This window comes from Heterodontus francisci, chromosome 20 (genome assembly GCF_036365525.1).
Source record: "Heterodontus francisci isolate sHetFra1 chromosome 20, sHetFra1.hap1, whole genome shotgun sequence".
Taxonomy (NCBI): domain Eukaryota; kingdom Metazoa; phylum Chordata; class Chondrichthyes; order Heterodontiformes; family Heterodontidae; genus Heterodontus; species Heterodontus francisci.
The window spans coordinates 90,559,939-90,571,077 of NC_090390.1; positions in this window are offsets into that span (position 1 = coordinate 90,559,939).

Sequence of the window (11,139 nt, forward strand, 5' to 3'; positions counted from 1 at the left end):
CAGGGTTCTCTCAGTACTTGCCCTCTGACAGAGCAGGGTTCTCTCAGTACTTGCCCTCTGATAGTGCAGTGTTCTCTGAGTACTTGGCCCTCTGACAGTGCAGGGTTCTCTCAGTACTTGGCCCTCTGACAGTGCAGGGTTCTCTCAGTACTTGCCCTCTGACAGTGCAGGGTTCTCTCAGTACTTGCCCTCTGACAGAGCAGGGTTCTCTCAGTACTTGCCCTCTGACAGAGCAGGGTTCTCTCAGTACTTGCCCTCTGACAGTGCAGGGTTCTCTCAGTACTTGGCCCTCTGACAGTGCAGTGTTCTCTGAGTACTTGGCCCTCTGACAGTGCAGGGTTCTCTCAGTACTTGCCCTCTGACAGTGCAGGGTTCTCTCAGTACCCGCCCTCTGACAGTGCAGGGTTCTCTCAGTACTTGCCCTCTGACAGTGCAGTGTTCTCTGAGTACTTGGCCCTCTGACAGTGCAGGGTTCTCTCAGTACCTGCCCTCTGACAGTGCAGGGTTCTCTCAGTACTTGCCCTCTGACAGTGCAGGGTTCTCTCAGTACCTGCCCTCTGACAGTGCAGGGTTCTCTCAGTACCTGCCCTCTGACAGTGCAGGGTTCTCTCAGTACCTGCCCTCTGACAGTGCAGGGTTCTCTCAGTACCTGCCCTCTGACAGTGCAGGGTTCTCTCAGTACTTGGCCCTCTGACAGTGCAGTGTTCTCTGAGTACTTGGCCCTCTGACAGTGCAGGGTTCTCTCAGTACTTGCCCTCTGACAGTGCAGGGTTCTCTCAGTACCTGCCCTCTGACAGTGCAGGGTTCTCTCAGTACCTGCCCTCTGACAGTGCAGGGTTCTCTCAGTACCTGCCCTCTGACAGTGCAGGGTTCTCTCAGTACTTGCCCTCTGACAGTGCAGGGTTCTCTCAGTACTTGCCCTCTGACAGTGCAGCACTCCCTCAGCGGAGAGCAGTCGAAGCTCTTCCAGCACGCTGGAGTTTTGAAAAAAATCCAACAATGACGTCAGAGGAGAGCTGCAAGTTGATTGGTTGGAGAGTCACTGCTGTTAGTGTATTTAAATATCTGAAAAAAATAAGGGCAAATTTTTTTTTGTTGAAAAAATAACCTCCGGTGATAAGATGAGTCCTACTCAAGTGTTTTTTTTAAAGGACTTTAGATTAGAGTGGGTAGAACAAGGCCCCTCGTGTAATTAGTACTTTTTAATTCAGGGAGTAACTAATTAATCTCAGGGTAAGTCATGGCAGGAGAGCTCAGCCACATGATATTCTCCTCCTGCACTAAGTGGGAAATCAGGGACGCTTCCAGTGTCCTGACGACCATAGAACATAGGACAGAGAACAGTACAGCACAGTACAGGCCCTTCGGCCCATGATGTTGTGCCGAACCTTTAATCTACTCTAAGATCAAACTAACTACCTACCCCTCATTCTACTATCATCCATGTACCTATCCAAGAGTCGCTTAAATGTCCTTAAATGTATCTGCTTCTACTACCACCGCTGACAGTGCATTCCACGCACCCACCACTCTCTGTGTAAAGAACCTACCTCTGACATCTCCCCGAAACCTTCCTCCAATCACCTTAAAATTATGCCCCCTGGTGATAGCCCTTTCCACCCTGGGAAAAAGTCTCTGACTATCCACTCTATCTATGCCTCTCATCATCTTGTACCCCTCGATCAAGTCACCTCTCATCCTTCTTCGCTCCAAAGAGAAAAGCCCTAGCTCCCTCAATCTTTCTTCGTAGGACATGCCCTCCAGTCCAGGCAGCATCCTGGTAAATCTCCTCTGCACCCTCTCTAAAGCTTCCACATCCTTCCTATAATGAGGCGACCAGAACTGAACACAATATTCCAAGTGTGGTCTAACCAGGGCTTTATAGAGCTGCAGCATAACCTCGCGGCTCTTAAACTCAATCCCCCTGTTAATGAAAGCCAACACCCCATACGCCTTCTTAACAACCCTATCAACTTGGGTGGCAACTTTGAGCGATCTATGGACATGGACCCCAAGATCCCTCTGTTCCTCCACACTACCAAGAATCCTGTCTTTAAGCCTGTATTCCGCATTCAAATTCGACCTTCCAAAATGAATCACTTCACACTTTTCCAGGGTGAACTCCATCTGCCACTTCTCAGCCCAGCTCTGCATCCTGTCAGTGTCCCGTTGCAACCTACAACAGCCTTCCACACTATCCACAACTCCAGCAACCTTCGTGTCATCAGCAAACTTGCTAACCCAGCCTTCCACTTCCTCATCCAAGTCATTTATAAAAATCACAAAGAGCAGAGGTCCCAGAACAGATCCTTGTGGAACACCACTGGTCACCAAGCTCTATGCTGGGAAGGTGAGTTTCAATTTAAAATAACTTACCTTTTGTTTCGGCGGACAAGGGGACTGCTGGGCAAGTAAACCTATATATTCGGGCAGTTGAAAATAACTTACCTTTTGTTGCAGCAGCTTTTTCTTTTCTGATCATGTGTGCAGGAAGTGTATCCATCTGCAGCTACTGACTGCCCGCATTACGGAGCTGGAGCTGCGGGTGGATTCACTGTGGAGCATCCGCGATGCTGAGGATGTCGTGGATAGCATGTTTAGTGAGGTGGTCACACCGCAGGTAATGGCTGCACAGACAGAAAAGGGATGGGTGACCACCAGACGGAGTAGTAGGCGCAGGCAGGTAGTGCAGGAGTCCCCTGTGGCCATCCCACTCTCAAACAGATATATCACTTTGGATACTGTTGGGGGGGGGATGACCTCCCAGGGGAAAGCAGCAACAGACAAGTTTCTGGCACCACGGAGGGCTCTGCTGCACAGCAGGGGAGAAAAAGTGACGGAAGAGCTTTAGTGATAGGGGATTCTATCGTCAGGGGTGCAGATAGGTGTTTCTGTGGCTGCAAACGAGACTCCAGGATGGTTTGTTGGCTCGCTGGTGCCAGGGTCAAGGATGTCTCGGAGCGGCTGCAGGATATTCTGAAAGGGGAGGGTGAGCAGCCAGAGGTCATGGTCCATATTGATACAAACGACATAGGCAGGAAGAGAGATGAGGTCCTGCAAAGTGAATATAGTACCACTCGGGAGGGTTTAAACTAGTCTTGCAGGGGGGTGGGACCCAAAGTAGTAGTTTCTCCGATGAGATAGTTGAGGCAAATGTAGAGGTTAAAGCAAGGAAGTCCAGTAGGCAGGCCGGGCAGGGGCAGGACAGGGAGTGTGGAAGGTCTGGTAGGCTAAACTGCATTTACTTTAATGCAAGAAGCCTTACAGTTAAGGCAGATGAACTCAGAGCATGGATCGGTACATGGGATTGTGATATTATAGCTATTACGGAAAATTGGTTGAGGGATGGGCAGGACAGGCAGCTCAATGTTTCGGGGTACCGATCTTTCCGGCGTGACAGAGGTGGAGGTAAGAGAGGAGGGGGAGTTGCACTATTGATTAGGGAGGACATCACGGCAGTACTTAGAGAGGATATCCCGGGGGGAATGTCCAGCGAGGCCATATGGGTAGAACTTAGAAATAAGAAAGGGGTGATCACTTTGATGGGATTATACTATAGGCCCCCCAATAGTCAGAGGGAAGTGGAGGAGCATATATGTAGGGAAATCACAGATAGGTGTAGGAATTATAGGATTGTAATAGGTGATTTTAACTTCCCTAATATTGACTGGGACTGCCTTAGTGCTAAGGGATCAGATGGGGAAGAATTTGTTAAGTGTGTCCAGGATAGTTTTCTGAAGCAGTATGTGGATGGCCGTACTAGAGAAAGGGCTACACTCGACCTCCTCTTAGGAAATGAGGCTGGGCAGGTGGTTGATGTGTCAGTGGGGGAGCACTTTGGGACCAGTGACCATAACTCTATTAGCTTCAAGATAGTTATGGAAAAGGATAGGACTGGTCCTCACGTTGAAGTCCTAAATTGGGGGAAGGCTAATTTCGATGGCATCAGACAGGAAAGGCAGGTATAGGCAGCTGGGATCGAGCGAGTCCCTCGAGGAGTACAGGGGATGTAGGACTACATTTAAGAAGGAAATTAGGAGGGCGAAAAGGGGCCATGAGATTTCCCTGGAAGATAAAATAAAGGAGAATCCTAAAAGATTCTATAAGTATATTAAGAGTAAAACGGTAGCTAGGGAGAGAGTAGGTCCCCTTAAGGATCAGTGTGGTAATCTATGTGTGGAGCCACGGGAAATGGGCGAGGTCTTAAATGAATACTTCTCGTCTGTATTTACCGTGGAGAAGGTCATGGAAGCTAGTGAGTTCAAGGGAGGGAACAGTGATATCCTGGAGCATATCGACATTACAAAAGAGGAGGTGTTGGAGGTTTTGATGCGCATTAAGGTGGATAAATCCCCAGGGCCTGAGCAGGTGTATCCTAGGATGCTCTGGGAAGCAAGGGAGGAGATTGCTGGGGCCCTGGCAGAGATTTTTGTATCATCGTTAGCCACGGGTGAGGTACCGGAAGACTGGAGGATAGCTAATGTTGTGTCTTTATTTAAGAAGGGCAGCAGGGATAAGCCAGGGAACTACAGGCCGGTGAGCCTTACATCAGTGGTGGGAAAGTTATTGGAAGGGATTCTGAGAGACAGGGTTTATATGCATCTGGAAAGGCAAGGTCTGTTTAGGGATAGTCAGCATGGCTTTGTGCGTGGGAAATTATGTCTCATGAATTTAAGTTTTTTGAGGTGGTGACCAAGAGGATTGACGAGGGCAGGGCGATGGACGTTGTCTACATGGACTTTAGCAAGGCCTTTGACAAGGTCCCACATGGTAGGCTGGTCCGGAAGGTTCGAACACACTGGATCCAGGGTGAGCTAGCCAATTGGATACAAAATTGGCTCGGTGATAGGAGGCAGAGGGTGGTAGTGGAGGGTTGTTTTTTAGATTGGAGGCCGGTGACCAGTGGTGTGCCGCAGGAATCAGTGCTGAGCCCTCTGTTGTTTGTCATATATATTAATGACTTGAATGTGAATGTAGGGGGCATGATTAGTAAGTTTGCAGATGACACCAAAATTGGTGGAATAGTGGACAGTGAAGAAGGTTGTCTAAGGTTACAACAGGATATAGATAAGCTGGGAAAGTGGGCAAGGGAGTGGCAAATGGAATTTAATGCAGACAAGTGTGAAGTGATGCATTTTGGGAAGTTAAACCAGGGCAGGACATATACAGTGAGTGGCAGGTCCCTGGGGAGTGCTGTTGAGCAGAGAGAGCTTCGGGTGCAAGTACATAGTTCCCTGAAAGTGGCAACACAGGTAGACAGGTTGGCGAAGAAGGCGTATGGCATGCTTGCCTTCATCGGCAGAGGCATTGAGTACAAGAGTTGGGACGTCATGTTACAGTTGTACATAACGTTGGTTAGGCCGCATTTGGAGTACTGTGTGCAGTTCTGGTCGCCGCACTTCAGGAAAGATGTGATTAAGCTAGAGAGGGTGCAGAAAAGATTCACAAGGATGTTGCCTGGTTTGGAGGGCTTGAATTATAAAGAGAGATTGGATAGGCTGGGTCTGTTTTCCCTGAAGCGAAGGAAGCTGAGAGGGGACATGATAGAGGTATATAAAATTATCACAGGCATAGATAGGGTAAATAGCCGGAGCCTGTTTCCCATGGTAGGGGTGACTAAAACTAGAGGGCTTAGATTTAAAGTGAGAGGGAGGAGGTTTAAAGGGGATCAAAGGGGTAAATTTTTCACACAAAGAATAGTGGGTATCTGGAATGAGTGGCCTGAGGAGGTGGTGGAGGCAGGAACAGTAGCAACATTTAAGAGGCATCTGGACAGGTACTTGAATGAGCAAGGCATAGAGGGATATGGAATTAATGCAAGCAGGTGGGATTAGTATAGATAGGCATTATGGTCGGCATAGACACGGTGGGCCGAAGGGCCTGTTTCTATGCTGTATGACTCTATGACTCAATGACTCTTTTCCCAGAACTATTGCCCAGCTCAATGCCGATATTCCCAGCAGGACTCTCCAACTCAGTGCCAACATTCCCAGCAGGACTGTCCACCTCAGAGCCAGCATTCCCAGCAGGTCTGTCCAGCTTAGTGCCAACATTCCCAGTAGGACTTTCCAGCTCAGAGCCAATATTCCCAGCAGGATTGTCCAGCCCAGTGCCAACATTCCCAGCAAGACTCTCCAGCTCAGTGCCAATATTCCCAACAGGACTCTCCAGCTCAGTGAAAACAATCCCAGCAGGACCATCCATTTCAGTGCCAATATTCCCAGCAGGACTCTCTGGCGCAGTGCCAACATTCCCAGCACCATTGTCCAGCTCAAAGCCAACATTCCCCGCAGGATCGTCCATCTCTGTGCCAACATTCCCAGCAGGACTCTGCAGCTCAGAGCCATCATTCCCAGCAGGATCCTCCATCTCAGTGCCAACATTCCCAGCAGGACTCTCCAGCTCAGTGCCAACATTCCCAGCAGGTCTGTCCAGCTCAGTGTCAATATTCCCAGTGGGACTAAAATAAAAGCAAGATTCTGCAGATGCTGGAAACCTGAAATATAAACAAAAAGTGCTGGAAATACTCAGCAGGTCTGGCAGCATCTGTGGAGAGAGAAGCAGAGTTAACGTTTCAGGTCAGTGACCTTTCATCAGAACCGTGGGACTGTCCAGCTCATTGCTAACATTTCCAGCAGGATTTTTCAGCTCAGTGCAAACATCCCCAGCAGGTCTGTCCAGCACAGTGTCAGTATTCCTGCTAAGAGTTCTGACTTAACACAATCCCAACATTCCCAGTAAGAACCCCCTAGCCAGCAAAGTAGGAACATTCAACCTGTCCTGAAAACAGTTGCATTGTGATTTCTGTTCATGATTTCATTTTTTTCTCACCTCTTGACCCCATGCCCCCCGACCCCTGCCATAAATTAAATTTACCGTCTGTGTAGAGAACCTGAATCATGAGAAAGAAACAGACAGAAGGAGCAGTGATGTGGAATGGTGAAGTTTGGATTTCAGACTCCAGCTGATTAAAGGTGAATTTCGGGACATGTAGTGGAGCACATTCCAGTTAGAAACAGCAGGGACAGAGCTGCTTCTGTGCAATGAATCTCTGTCTGACTCTGCATGAAGCTCTATCTGTATATCTGGAAGATCAGGCTGACAACTTCATTCACTGCAAATAAAAACAAGACCACGAATGCTGGAAATGTACCTTTGGCCAATCTGCGTAGTTCTGTGGCACCTTGTAAATCTTCAGCAGTCAGTGGCTATATCATTCAATATAATTTCTGGCTAAATATAGATTTTAAATGGGTTCCACTCATCCCTCAGGGTTTAGTCAAAACAATTCTATTTTGGAAGTAGTGAAGTGTAAAGGAGTTGGCTGCATGAACATTCCCGAAAAGACAAAGAGTGGGGCCTTTGCGATGCATCGTTAATTACTACATCCAGGATTAAACTGACCCATGCACTCAAACCCCTGCTCCGACATTGTAGTCACTGACAAATGTTCTTCCTTTGTCCCTGGTTTGCTTTTCTACACACAATGACCACCTTGTGATCTCTTTGACAGTCTATCAATTACGGAAAGTTTGGTGCTGTATACCCACATTCACTGGGAGATCCACTAAAACAGCCTTAAATCATTCCAGGCAGCATCCTCACAATTTGCAGATTTCCAGCAGATTAGCTCAAGTCAAAACAATTCCAGAGCAGTGACCCACTATAGAATATCCCTGGGAGTGTTTGATGGGACAGTATAGAGGGAGATTTACTCTGTATCTAACCCCCGTACTGTACCTGTCCTGGGAGTGTTTGATGGGACAGTGTAGAGGGAGCTTTACTCTGTATCTAACCCCCGTACTGTACCTGTCCTGGGAGTGTTTGATGGGGACTGTGTAGAGGGAGCTTTACTCTGTATCTAACCCCCGTACTGTACCTGTCCTGGGAGTGTTTGATGGGACAGTGTAGAGGAAGCTTTACTCTGTATCTAATCCCCGTACTGTACCTGTCCTGGGAGTGTTTGGTGGGACAGTATAGAGGGAGCTTTACTCTGTATCTAGCCTGTGGTTTTTTTATTCGTTCACAGGATCACTGGCAAGGCCATCATTTGTTGCCCATCCCTAATTGCCCTTGAGAAGGTGGTGGTGAGCTGCCTTCTTGAACCGCTGCAGTCCATGTGGGGTAGGTACACCCACAGTGCTGTTAGGAAGAGAATTCGAGGATTTTGGCCCAGTGACAATGAAGAAATGGCGATACAGTTCCAAGTCAGGATGGTGTGTGACTTGGAGGGGAACTTGCAGGTGGTGATTTCCCATGCGACTGCTGCCCTTGCTTTGAGGTCGCGGGTTTGGAAGGTGCTGTCTAAGGAGCCTTGGTGAATTGCTGCAGTAAATCTTGTAGATGGTACACACTGCTGCCACTGTGTGTTGGTGTTGGAGGGAGTGAATATTTAAGGTAGTGAATGGGGTGCCAACTGAGCAGGCTGCTTTGTCCTGGATGGTGTTGAGTTTCAAGTGTTGTCGGAGCTGCACCCATAGAGTCATTAACAGCACAGAATGAGGCCATTCAGCCCATCAAGTCCATGCCAGCTCTCTGTAGAGCAATCCAATCAGTCCCATTCCCTTGCTCTTTCCCCGTAGCCCTGCAAGTCTATTTCCCTCAAGTCCTCAAAAAATGTACTTTTGAAATTATTCATTGTCTCCACTTCCACCACCCTTGTGGGCAGCGAGTTCCAGGTCATTACCACCCACTGTGAAAAAAGTTGTTCCACACATGCCCTTCCCATCTACATTTCATGCCCAAAACCTTAAATCTGCACCCCCTAGTCCTTGCACCATCAGCTAATGGGAACAGGTTTTACATAGAAACATAGAAAATAGGAGCAGGAGTAGTCCCTTCGGCCCTTCGAGCCTGCTCCGCAATTCATTATGATCATGGCTGATCAACCAACTCAGTAACCTGTTCCCAAGGCCCTGTTTAATTGCAGCAAGACATCCCTGCTCCTGTACTCGAATCCTCTCGCTATGAAGGCCAACATACCATTTGCCTTTTTACCGCCTGTTGGACCTACGTGCTTACCTTCAGCGACTGGTGTACGAGAACACACAGGTCTCGCTGCATGTTCCCCTCTCTCAGTTTATAGCCGTTCAGATAATAACCTGCCTTCCTGTTTTTGCTACCAAAGTGGATAACCTCACATTTATCCACATTATACTGCATCTGCCATGCATTTGCCCACTCACTCAACTTGTCCAAATCACCCTGAAGCCTCTCTGCATCCTCCTCACAACTCGCCCTCCCACCCAGTTCTGTGTTATCTGCATATTTGGAGATATTACATTTAGTTCCCTCATCTAAATCATTAATATATATTGTGAATAGCTGGGGTCCGAGCACCGATCCCTGCGGTACCCCACTAGGCACTGCCTGCCATTCGGAAAAAGACCTATTTATCCCTACTCTTTGTTTCCTGTCTGCCAACCAATTTTCAATCCATCGCAATACACTACCCCCAATCCCATGCGCTTTAATTTTACACGCTAATCTCTTATGTGGGACTTTGTCGAAAGCCTTCTGAAAGTCCAAATAAACCACATCCACTGGCTCCCCCTCATCAACTCTACTAGTTACATTCTCGAAGAATTCTAGTAGATTTGTCAAGCATGATTTCCCTTTCATACATCCATGCTGACTCTGTCCGATTCTACCACTGTTCTCCAAGTGTTCTGCTATAAACGTTTTGATAATGGACTCTAGAATTTTCCCCACTACCGACGTCAGGCTGACTGGTCTATAATTCCGTTTTTTCTCTCCCTCCGTTTTTAAATAGTGCGGTTACATTAGCTACCCTCCAATCTGTAGGAACTGTTCCAGAGTCTATAGAATCTTGGAAGATGACCACCAATGCATCCACTATTTCTAGGGCCACTTCCTTAAGTACTCTGGGATGCATACCATCAGGCCCTGGGGATTTATCGGCCTTCAATCCCATCAATTTCCCCAACGCCATTTCTCTACTAATACTGATTTCCTTCAGTTCCTCTCTCTCACTAAACCCTGTATTCACCAACATTTCTGGTATGATATTTGTGTCCTCCTTTGTGAAGACAGAACCATAATCTGCCTTCCTGTTTTTGCTACCAAAGTGGATAATCTCACATTTATTCACATTATACTGCATTTAGTTGGTCAGCCATTTCTTTGTTCCCCATAATAAATTCCCCTGTTTCTGACTGTAAGGGACCTACATTTGTCTTCACCAATATTTTTCTCTTCACATACTTATAGAAACTTTTACAGTCAATTCTTATGTTCCCCGCAAGCTTGCTCTCGTACTCTATTTTCCCCTTCTTAATCAATCCCTTCGTCCTTTTCTTTGTCTACCTTATCCAAGTCTGTCATAATTTTGTACACCTCTATTAAATCTCCCCTCAATCTCCTTTGCTCCAAGGAGAACAACCCCAGCTTCTCCAAACTACAAGCTAACACTGACCCTCCTATTCCAGGAGCCGCAATTTTGCTAACCAGCCTTTCAAATTGTACTTATTTAAACTGTTACGACCAGGTGAGAAAGGGGTCTCGAGGTTCCCTCTCAGCCTTTGCCTGGTTTGACTGTAACAGGGTTTAATTTTAAAAACACTGTGTTTTTAACTCCCCACTCAGTGAATCCTTGTTCACTGCTCTCCAACTGTAAGGCAAAGAAATCAACCAGACAGGTTTGCTTAGATTTAAACAAGAAAGGTGCAAGTTTGTTAACATTAACTCTCTAATTCGGTTAAAACTACTACGAATACGCAACACGACCACGCTAGCATGCATACATGATAAACACACATGCAGATAGAGACAGGAAAGGAGCAAGGATAAAGGGGAAATGTTTGAAGCAATAGCCGGCGGTCATTTACTGTCCCTCAAGTTCAATGTAGAGTCTTTGATTGCAATTAAATCTTGCGTTTGGTTGTGGCCTAGTGCACACTTTCAAACTTGTTTCGATATAGGAGTCTTCTCTCTTGAGGTTTAAATGACTTCAGTGGATCTGGAAATTTGTGTGAGAGAGAGAGAGAGCCAGGGAGAGGGGGCCAGGGAGAGAGACCTTCCTTCTCTGTTGTCTTTTCAAAGTAGTCTCTGTCTTCAAACCTGCCCTTTGAACACAATTCAAAAACCCTGGGCCAGCAGGTTAGCCATGTGACTAGTTGT